Below are 12,063 nucleotides of genomic sequence, written 5' to 3' on the forward strand. Positions count from 1 at the left end.
CATAAGAAGCTAAAAGAAGGAACAACCAGAAACTCTTAGGAAAGAGATCAATATTACTGTGATGCGGATAATTCAAGTTGCTTGTTTTAAAATTAGCATTTGAACTAGGAATTTAAAGTTTAAATCATATGACAGTGGTATAGGATTAAGCATCACAATTAATATAATGTCGGTTATGCTTAACAGGAAATTAGTTGATGTTTACAAGTCATTATGTATAATCAACTAACCGGATGATATGGAGTAGTTTAAACGAGCATGTTAATTTTGATATTGATATTAATATGCTGATAGGGGATTAAAGAATGGATTACACTTATTATCTGCGTTCTTAAACTGTTAAAGAATCATGTGTTGTTCATATATGACAAGCTTGCAATTTATATATTCTTGTTGTACTTGTTATAGATGTGTGGATATTGATATTTATAATATCATCTGTATTATTAACAGTTGGATGGATGGTGTTATACTTGTTATGGATTGGTTGATATTGATTTTATCTCATTATTTGTATTATCAACATTGGATGGATGGTTTGTATGCACCGGTATGGGACGGTGACATACTAGGGGGATTAGCTCAAAAACGCTAAGTCCTACCTACTCTGGATTAAGGGATGGATTAACTACGAAAGTGAAGTCCTACCTGTATTTTGTGTCAGATCACTAAATAGTTGAGTGACACTTTTAGTTTGGAACGAATTTTAAATATATTTTTATGGTGCCACGATATGAGCCTGAGTCTCAGAGTCGTTGGCTAGGGAATATATATGCATTGGGATGCATAGCTGGCTATGATGGTTGGATGTGTACCCTGCTAGGCCTAGGTAGTCATGCCCACCTCAGGTGCGTTTTGCGTGGTGCTACTAGTCAGGTTGAGACGGGCCTGTAGTCCAGTGAGAGTCCTGTAGTGTGATTATATATATATGTATCTACGGACTATTTAGTTATTGTTGGATTGGTTAGGATGTACATGCGTATAGGGTCTCTGCTTGGGTAGTAGTAGTATAGAACTTTCTAGTCGGCCTGACCCACTTATTATTTTTTCAAGTATTGGATGGTTGAGGTCTTAGAGCTTGTTCGAGCTGAGTAGAGACGATTTTTCATTCTACCGACGATGTAGGACTTCTTTCCTGATATTCGATTTGGGCTTTTATCTTCAGTTATTTATTTTCGCTCGGTTTGGATTTTTATTAGGGGTCCACTGGAGATGGATTCCCGAGTTGTAAACTTATGAAGTTTGGATTGTCAGAGTTTAAATATTTATATTTGAGGATTTTTAATTTAGTATTCCTTCAGCTTATTATTATTTCTTAAATTCATTTTGTATTCTGTGTTCGATTAAATATTAATTGTTTGATATCCTTTGGATCTGTGCTCAGACTTGATCACCCGTGGCTCTAGAATCGAGGGATATCATAGCTACTTGAGGTGCAATATGAACACCTTAGTTTTGAATTCCTTAATTGATGATGGGAGGTTGTGGAGCATACATTGGCCTTGGTATTCCATATGGAGCTTGGCCTTGTTGTTGTGGTGGTTGGTGAATGTATGGCCTAGGCATGCCTAATGGTACTTGTATGTTCTCATTGTGCACATTTGGATGAAGGATACCTTGTTGTTCTATGTGACCAAGGTCCTTAACATGATCATCCTTATGGTCATCCATTGATAGATTGGTTCTATTTGAACTTCCTCTTCCCCTAGGATTTCTAACGATGGATTCAAGATGCAAATCAAGAGGGACAAGAGTGGGTCTCAATGAACGACGACCATGCATGCACAATGTGAAAACACATAAGCACAAAGAATGACAAACACTATGCCTTCACAACAATGCAATTAGACTTCTTCCACAAACACTTAACTCATACTCCCATGCTTTAACAACAATGATGCAAAGAACAATTAAAAACAAGCCTCCACGCGGGCCGATGATTTAACTAAGGGATTGAGTAAAGAAAGTCTCACAAAGGTCCTTTAGCACTTCACCTCCAAATTTAAAGCTTCGCTTAGCAAATTTTTAAAATTTTTTAGCTTTTTACTTTCTTTGCTTTGCTTGAATGCTCCTTTGCTTGCTTCCCCTCCAACAATGCACCTAGTCAAGTAAGAACAACACAACAAGTAACCAAAAAGAAAAATAAAAATAAAGTAAAGACATGATCACAAGAGTACTAATCCTAATTGATTCCACAAATTCGACGTTGCCAAATCAAATCAATCCCCGGCAACAGCGCCAAAAACATGACTGGTCTATCGCACTACCATCAAGTTTGAGAGTGTGAATTTTAGGCGAGGGCCAAGAGTTTTACATTTATAAAAGCCACTACTACCTTTCACTATAAATATAGCTAGGGCGAGTAGGGATCGTCCCAAGAGATTGTGAGGGTCGAACAAGGTTGTGGAATCGCTATTAGGGCTAGTAGGTCGAGTGATCAAACAATTGGTTGGTTGGTTGATTAGACTAGAGAGCAACTAAATTAAACTAAGTGATAACAAAATAATGCAACTAAGAACAAATAAGAGAGAGAAGAGTCTTGGGGTTTAGAGATCACCACCAAGCAATGCATTTCTATACCATTGACAAGTGACTAATGAGGGCAAATGGTGTGTTGCAATATTGGTGTGTGTGTGTTTGGTTGATTCAACAAGCAAGGATTACTAATTAAGTATGTATTGTCTAAACATCATGTGAAAGGCACAGTATATCTAAGCAATGAAGTATATATTGTCTAAACAACATGTGAAAGGCACAATAGATCAAAACAAGTCATTAATCCTTTCATTAAGCTCACAATCCAAATACAACACAAGGTTAGAGACATATGCTACTTACATTCAAAATCATGGATCATCAAGCAACAAGCATGGATTGTCATCCCATTTAACACTACACTACAACTATACTACATCTACACTACTAGCATGAAAATAAACTAGGGGAAAGGCACAATCCATCAAGAAATAAGTATGAACCATCAAGAAAATCACAAGAGCATTCCATTAAGCACCATGTTTTGACAATCTCTAAATCTATAGCATCAATACACATAGATATGCATCAATAACACAAAATCTAGAGACAAGCACATGAACATCTATTCTAACATACATAGACATGTGGATAGAATGAAATGATCAATTAAAAGCATTTAACCACATAAATTATTGAACAATCAAGATCTATATATATCAAAGTGTCAAAACATTAATTACAACACTAATCCCTCAATAATACACAAGATTAAGATATAGAAAGCATGCTTGGGGCTAACTCTAGCCCCAAGAGGATGTCTAGCCATTCATGGTGATGTTGCTCCAACCCTCAAAGGCTAACTCCAAGGAAGAAATCTGCTTTTTGTTGATGAAGAACTCCAATGGTGTCTCTAGCCTCCTCCTCCTCTAAGCTTGCCTCTTTTGAGAATAATTCCTAGAATTGTATCTTTTTCAAAAAGTGCATCATATTCCTTTTATAGGTAGGTCAAGTGATACACCAAATGAGCTGGGGGTCGTCTAAAGAATATTCTCTAATGATTGGATAGAGGACGGATTGAACAAGCTGGCTTTTTAACTTTTTCGCGCTGGAGGAAGTTCGATCGATCGAACCTTAGACTTTGATCTATCGAACTTGGCTGAGATCTATCGAACTGAGGCTGGATCGATCCAACTGGTTGAGCTTTTTTGGGGAAAGACAAATCCGAGATATTTTGGGAGATATTTTTGGGAAAAGGACAAAAGTGGTTAGTGGGTGATACAGCTGTAGATAAGATCAATTATTTGAATAAGGACAAAAGTGTTCGATCGATTGAAGGGTGGTGTTGGATTGATCGAACTTTGGACTTCTACTTTGGGTCAAGGTTTGGATCTATCTTGAAGTACTGAGATCGATCAGTGTTCGATCGATCGAACCTTGAAGTTGGATCGATTGAACTTTGCTGCTTCCCACCTTTGGCTTCATTTGCTTCTTTCTTTCTCCACTTTGCTCCTTTCTTTGTTTAATCCCATAATTGCTTCAATTAAGCTCTTATTTGGCTGAGTTAGCTTATTTTCGGGATAAGTGCCTGAAAATGGAAATAATACAAGATCAATCTAAAACGGTAAAGTAAGATAGATAAAGGTACTAGAATGTCTAAGCTTAAGGGGTTTAAATACGTACTTTTTAGCGTTTATCAGTAAACCAAAATAACTAATTAAAAACTAAACAAAAACAATCTCCCCAATAATGGCACCAAAATTGATGTGTCTCTCGCAATCGTACGATATCGTGTAGGATCTAGCTCTATGCAAAGAGGATGTCGAACCCACATAGAGATGGAATTTGTATTAGCCTTTAAATTAATTTCATGGTTTACAAATAACTTGGTTGGAGAGTTTGTTGGTTATCACGATTTAACAAACTTAAATTAAACAAAATATTAAATTAAAGCAAATTAAATTAAAGTGAATGATCAGATAGGGAAAGTCTTAGGGCTTTGACTTCACCACAACCGTTATACTATGGTTAATTGAATCAACTCTGGGACTTTAGCCAATTTTGTTTTCAAATGAACTGAACTCGATAACATTCATTTAGTTTGGAGTTTAAAGAAAGATGTTTTACAAATTTAGCTCACTATATAACCTATCTGTGGTTATCGTGGACTATTCGCCTACCTACTCTACCTACTTTAACTACTGTGCGAATGAACCACCTTTCCTAAGCATAAATTATGAAAACATTCTTTTGCAAAATACGTTGGAACACTATTATATGACCTCTATTCTTGTGTCCGACAGGGCTCCGCTAGATACCGTACAACAAAGTAGGTTGAGAATAGAGCATAAATTATTATATCTAAGACAAGGTAATAACAATTTATATTCTACTACAGCATGAAAAACCACTTGAGTTGTCTCAAGTGCTCATAGTCATATAATTAAGAAAACATTATATATTAAAATAAACCCAGAGTCAAAATAATCGAGCCATAATATAACATTGGGTTACATCAGTGCCCTAAGAAAGGGATTAGCTACTCAAGACAAGGTTGGATATCATCTGTGTTGAGTTTATCTCTATCGTCACAGGCTGCGCTTCTCTTCTCAAGATCTGCACTTTCAAGGTTGTAGGAACCCTAAAAGCCACCACACCTTCAGCCTTCTGAATACCACCGTAAAAGGGATTGAAATTTTGGACCTCTTCTATCAAGGCTTACGCCTTTTTTTATAGAAGAAAATATGTATTTGGTGGGCTTTTAGGTCTTCTGGCCCAATTGGATGAAATACGGCTGGTAAAGAGAAGAATCCCGCAGCTTTTAGTTTGACATGTCATGCAATGCTCGAGCTTCAGAAACAATTGCTCGAGCTTCTCTGGATAGATACTCGAGCATCAATGAATGGTGCTTGATCATCATATTGACACTTAGCTAATTTTCTTCAACTATTTTACGAATCATCTTTCTCTTCAACATTTAGAATATTTTGGGGTTGAACTCCTTTAACATTACTCGATCCAAGCTTCATGGGCTTGAGCACTAGGTACCATGCTCGAGCATCAGGGGCTTATTGCTTGAGCATCAATGGATGATGCTTAATCCTTTGTGGATAGTGCTCGATCATGGAGGTGATGCACGAGACCTAGAAGGATAGCCTTCAATTCAAATCAACTTATTAATTTTTGATACTTTATGCTCGAGCTTTAGGGTCAAGGCTCGAGCACCCTTTGTTAAGGCTCGAGCACCCTTGCAGTAAGGCTTGAGTATCTTTGCAGTAAGGCTCGAGCATCAAGGTACTGATGCTCAAGCATTTGGGCCTTGTTGATTGTTCTTCTTTTCCTTGTTGTAATGCTCGAGCCTCAACACTTGGGCTCGAGCTTTAAGGCTTGAATTGCTTCAAACTTCACCAAATCAGCTCTTAGTTTGCTCTAAATGACTGACAATGATTCTGTAAGCTTTGATATATCATAAAGTCCCAATTTTAACCATTTATCTGGGAAAGTACCTGAAAACACACATTAAGCATAAATTAGTCTAATAATGGATAGAAGTATCACTTTAGTTCCTAACATATACGTACTTAGGGGCTCGAATATGCATATATTCAGCGCTCATCACCCATTACAAGGAAAAAGAATCCTTATTCGACAACACCATGCCGACAAATCCCAAAAAAGGAAAATGTGTACCGAAACTAGAGTGCTCAACGTCTAACTCTCTCCTCAAAACTCGCTATAGTAACAATTAGTTGCTAACACTTAACTGGTTACTCAAACCACTCCTCCTAAGGTAATCTGCATATTCAGCTAAAGAAACCTCATGCCTTAGCATTGACACCATCACCTTTTCTCTTCACTGTTCCTTAGAACACCCTTGGCCTTGGCGAAACATCAAATAAGGCTACCTACCACACTTACAAGATCATCCTCGTCCCAAATCACTTCAATCGATAATCTATCCTTTTAGATCCTCAACAATGAGTACTACCGCCCAAAAATCCAGAAATAACGGGGATACAACTCCAGTTCGCAACTTTAAAATTCTAAAACACAATCCACGTGATAACATAGTACCTACCATCCACTACCTTATTCATGAACAACCGAACACCTTAACAACCACAACTATTTGTATCGTACAATTCTGCACTATCCAGCTAAAACTGACCACCATTCCTTACCTCGAGACTCACTCGATAACCATGCCACACAACTCACTGAGAGTTAAAACACTTATAACATACCACTACCAGTTTCCATAATAGAAATTGCCTCTCAACTAACCGGTCTTTAAAACAAACTCTTACAAGACCATGAAATGAACCACATCTAATAGTCGTTCACCCGGCACTAGCATGACTCCAGTCAATGCATACGTCAACCTACACATACTAGTTCCAACCAAATCTCCTTAACAACCGTAACCAACCCATACAAAAGTTCCCGAAACATATGCCCACGATCCCTAGACCATACATGTGACTCTACCAATCTCTATCACACCTACCATAAACCGGTTTGAAGAGAACCTCCGCACCAAACCGTGACCTAAGTCACAAACACTAACCTCTTAAAGTCACACATTTCTCCCACGAAAACCTCACATAGTACACCTAACCTCCACGATCACAAGAACCCATACACTAACACATGAAACTCATATGCTTCACCTTGGGCACGCACCATGCGATACATAATCATTCTAAGGCCATGCCCCATGCACTATATTATGAAAACAATGAGAAGACTGGAACAACCACGCACCGAATAGCTCAATCCATGAGCTAGAAATTTACGTCATTCATTTGATAAGAACTGGTACCCAATCAACCCTGGAGCAACCAAGCTACTCGTTTACTCAGGTCATAACACGCACAATTATCTATGTTGTAACAAGTACTCTATCATACTAGCAACCATTCCATGCTTAATTGCATATATGCACATGAACATATATATATATATATATCTATATATATAATGATCGTAACCCACACTTTGATACAATCGTGTCCCTTCATTTTAAAATTTAACATTATACCTTCTTTCTAGTCATTCTTCTTACATATATTAAAATATATTTGTATAAACCATGCCTAAATGCACGTTACGTCACCATATAAGTCTTACTTAAATTTATAAGTCTTGTTTGCATTGATTCACAAATTCGTTAAGCGACATTGCATGATAACCACTTCTACCATTAAGAGAAGCCCTTAACTGCCAATCTCTCACGATATAAGAGGTTTGAATTCAATTAAAACAAGATATTACTTTCTTTAAAACTGATTTTATTCATTAAAAACCCCAATTACTTAGTACTACTAAGTCCATTTCTCACAATTATGCAATCAATAAACATAATTCATAAAAATACCCAAATTTAAGAACAATCAAAAACATGTTACTCGGTCTAGGGTTACATCAATGCCCTAAGAGATGATTAGCTACTCATGGAGAGGAAGAATATCATCATTATCGATGTAGAGGCCATCTTCATGGAGTATAAATTCTTCTTAAAGATGTTTTCTTTAATCTTCACTGAGAACTCCAAACCCTAAAGCCACCCATAAGCTTTCAATGTATCTTTTCATATTCTTTTATAATGGAGAACAAATCCTAATCCCCCTTGGATAGGCTTTATAGCTTTTAGGGACAATTAGGCCCATATGGAAACAGAGAAAAGGAGTTTTATAGCATTCCCGCACTTATTCAAAACTTCCAGGATCGAGCACTAACCTTTAGTGCTAGAGCTCTGGGGTCTTGTGCTCGAGCACTAGGTCTCAGTGCTTGATCTACAATTTCCAAAGCATCTTTTCCTTCAACACTTAGTCAAATTTTATTTAATTTTATTAATTTTTTTTCCCCTTTGATTAGTGTTCGAGCATTATGGTTAATACTCGAGCTTTTTGGCTCTTTGCTCAAGCACTAAGGTGTTGTGCTCGAGCTCTAAACACTTAGACATTTTTCTACTTTTCTTCAATCAGTGCTCGAGCACTGAGGATCTGTGCTTGAGCTCTAAGGCTTGAAATTCTTCAATTCTTCCTGGTTAACTCCCAAATTGACTCGAAAGGCTCGGAGTATCTTCTTAAGCATTGGGGACACCATTCCAAGATTCAAATCCGTGGAATTAACCATATATTCGGGTAAAGACCTACAAATAGAAAATACACGAAAATAAACATAAGAACCAATATAAAGGCACTGCTAAGGCATTAGCATATGTACGTTTAAGGGATCAAATATGAAATATTCAGCGCTTATCACTTCTAATTCACTCTACTAAAAACTAATTGCTTACCGTCTTTGGCTTTGCAACTCCCCCATCTAGTAGCTCTTGACTTGATTTACAACGATTATTATTTCTCACCAAGTTTCTTTAAATGAGGGATGATTTTGAGAACTTATGTGCTATCGGGATGTGTGTGTATGTATAAAGTGTTTGCGCTTGTTTTGGAAAGTGCATTGGTTTATTTAAATCGTATTTTTGATATTTTACAAAATGATATGTTTGATTTGGTATGAATCGAAGGGGGAGTAAAGTGAACTTTGGACTCGAAAATGGTAATTTTTCTTAAAGGTTATTTTCTAAGACTCGAAAAATACACACTTCACTTGAAGTGGTTTTTGATGACTCAAAATGTGACCAAAATAATCACTTTGTTTACAAAAACGTTTTAGTATCAAAAGTGCCCTTAATTGACCATTTTGACGCAAAAGGTGTTTTAGGTACCAAAAGAAGCAAGAATGACCACTTTGCTAGAAATGGTTTCCAAAGTGTCACAAATGACCATTACAAAAGTGGGTTTTCAAGTGTCAAAAGTGACAAAAATGACCACTTCAACAAAAATGGGTTTTGAAGTGTCAAAAGTGGCGAAAATAATTTTTTTGTTAAAAGATGTTTTTGATGCCAAAAGAGACAAAAATGACCACTTTGTGGGAAGTTCATTTTAAAGTGTCAAAAATGACAAAAGTGGCCATTTCAATAAAAAAAAAAAAAAAAAAAAAAAAAAAAAAAAAAAGGTTTTAGAATGTCAAAAATGACAATAATGGACTCTTTTAAAGAAAAAAATGACCATTTTGAAGACAGTCGATTTTGAGAGCGAGAGTGGTAGAAAGTGAACGCAATGCTAGTTTTGGGAGCAAAAAGTGTCGAGAATCCTTGGGATGATGATTTAGAAGGTGTTTAGTGTAAAAAAGTAAGACGGTGGTGGTTCCAAAATCAAAAAAGCTACCGGTGCTTCCTATGAAAGGAAATCACTTTGGTTAGCTTCTAAAAGGTTGTAGAGACCTCACATGAACCACCTTTTATGTGTATAATGTTCATTATAACAACGGTTTGACAAGAATGTCATCCGGTTGAAATAAACACGCGTGTACTCGTGTTTGTGACCAGTTTAATGCAAATGTAATGTCATGAACACAAAACACCTAAAAAATTGTTAGAGATTGAAAAATGCTAGGAATACTTTGTCTCTATGATTTTGGTGGGTAGACGTATGGCATTCGAACCCGTACTCTATATTTCTAGCCACCTCAATTGTAGTGACAAAATGTACACATCTCTACGATCTTGGTTTCTAGTGGACCAGTGTTCGAAAACCGTTCACCATCATCGTAGAAACCACTCCCATAAAGATGTGAGCTTCAATCAAATATCCATGAAAAGATAACAAGATAATGAGAAAGAGGGCAATAAAGACAGATAAATGAAAGTAGACAAGGAAATAAAAGGAGATAAGTAAAGAAATGAACTTTTTACACACTTTGATGTGTAGTCCTCCTTTGTGGTGGCTCTTTCCTCCTCTTTCAAGCCATAGATGTATTGCTAGCTTTTGGTGAGCAAGAGACTCCTTTCTACAAGTGTAGAGAGAGAAAAAAATAAGAAGAAATGGAGAGGAGTGTGTGTAGTAGCGTGAGAAATGTGTAAAGATTTGGCATGTGTTTGTGTGTGTTTATGTATATGTATATTATTGTAGAGAGAGATATTATAGAGAGAGAGTTTCTACTAATATAAGGATTGTGTGTCATGAATGTGATGAATAAGGGTCTTTTCTGTTGGTAAATAAGGGATTAAAGTGCAATTACTAGGGAACTAAAAAGCAATTTTTAAAGGACTAAAAAACAATTTCTAAGGACCGAAGTGTAATTTCTAAAAAGGTAAAGGATAGGTGGAGGGCTCACCACCTAAATAGGAAAAGGAATGAAGGTGTCGCGTGAATCCACATGACACCCTAGGTGTCCTTTTTTGAATTTCTGATCAATTTTTGAGATTTTTGACCTCACGATGATGTCACATATTTGATGTGGCATATTTTGTCCTTTTGTGAGGTCTGGAAATTCTCTGCATGGTGGTGAATTTATTGATTTTCCTTGGGAGTGGAATTTTGGTCAAAGGGACCTCGGACCGGAACATAGCCAATATTATAATGGTTTCTAAGGTTTTTGGACCTGTTAAACTCATTGGCGATGTTTGTTTGTCCATTTTACTCTTCGTTGGAAAAGTCAAACCTCGAAGTTGACCGTTTGACTCCTATCATAGAAACTTGGTCAAAGGTAGGCTCGGGCTAGAAGGTAGGCAATATTACAGTTCTTTTCAAGGGTTTTGGGCCTTTTAAGCACAATGGTGAGTTTTGTGTGTAATGTTGACCATCGATGTGAAAAGTTAAACTCAGGGTTGATCGTTCGAGCCCCACCGAAGGGCTTGGTCAAACTGAATGACGAAGAAGGACAGAGGCCATAAGAAAAGGTGTACCCTAGGGTTTTTGGGTGCTCTAGACTCAATGGTGAAATCCTTTTGTCATTTTGAAAATTGGATGTGGGGATCATAATGTAAGGTCTCAATTTTGCCCTTTATGGCGAATTAGTGATTAGGTGCTGGGAAGTGCATGATGTGGTAGATCTAAGTGTTTTTTAAGGCTTTGAGATGTCCTAAGTGTGATGGTGTAGTCCAATTTTTGATCAAACGGTCAGATTCTCAGTTCTCAGTTTTAGGTAGTATGTGGGCCTTACCGATAACCAGTCTCGGGAAATGGCAATGCGGTATGTAATGTGAAAAAGGATTGGCCTACCTTTATCCTATTGGGCTTGGGTCTAAACTCTCAACCCTAAGATTAGGGGTTCAAGGTTGGTACCGAGAAAAGAAAAAAAATTGTGAAAAGTGGAGGGCAAAAATTGGGTGTCTACATTACCTCTACCATGGTCATACCTATGACTGTTACCATGTCCAGAATTATGAAATGAGGTTGCATTCGCTTCATGGAATGCTACCAATCTAGTTGGACTAGACTAGTGATTTTTTTTTATTTATCAAAAGCTCATTAATTTGTTGAGACATTAATAGATATGATATCAACTTAGAATATTTTATAAACTATTGCTCTCAATATTGCTACTTCAGGAGTACATTTATATTGCTACTTCACGAGCACATCTTTATAGTAATTTTTCTTTACATAATTTCAATCATGAGTTGATTTTAAATAAGGCTAAATTACACATTCACAATTTTAAATTCCTGTAATAAGAGGTGCATCCAGTCATATTGAGCTTTAGTTCCTCATTAAAATAAAGACAAATAAAAATCAA

This window comes from Cornus florida, unplaced genomic scaffold, assembly GCF_030987335.1.
Source record: "Cornus florida cultivar Cherokee Brave unplaced genomic scaffold, ASM3098733v1 CherokeeBrave_3.0.0_Hap2_Chr03, whole genome shotgun sequence".
Classification (NCBI taxonomy): Eukaryota; Viridiplantae; Streptophyta; class Magnoliopsida; order Cornales; family Cornaceae; genus Cornus; species Cornus florida.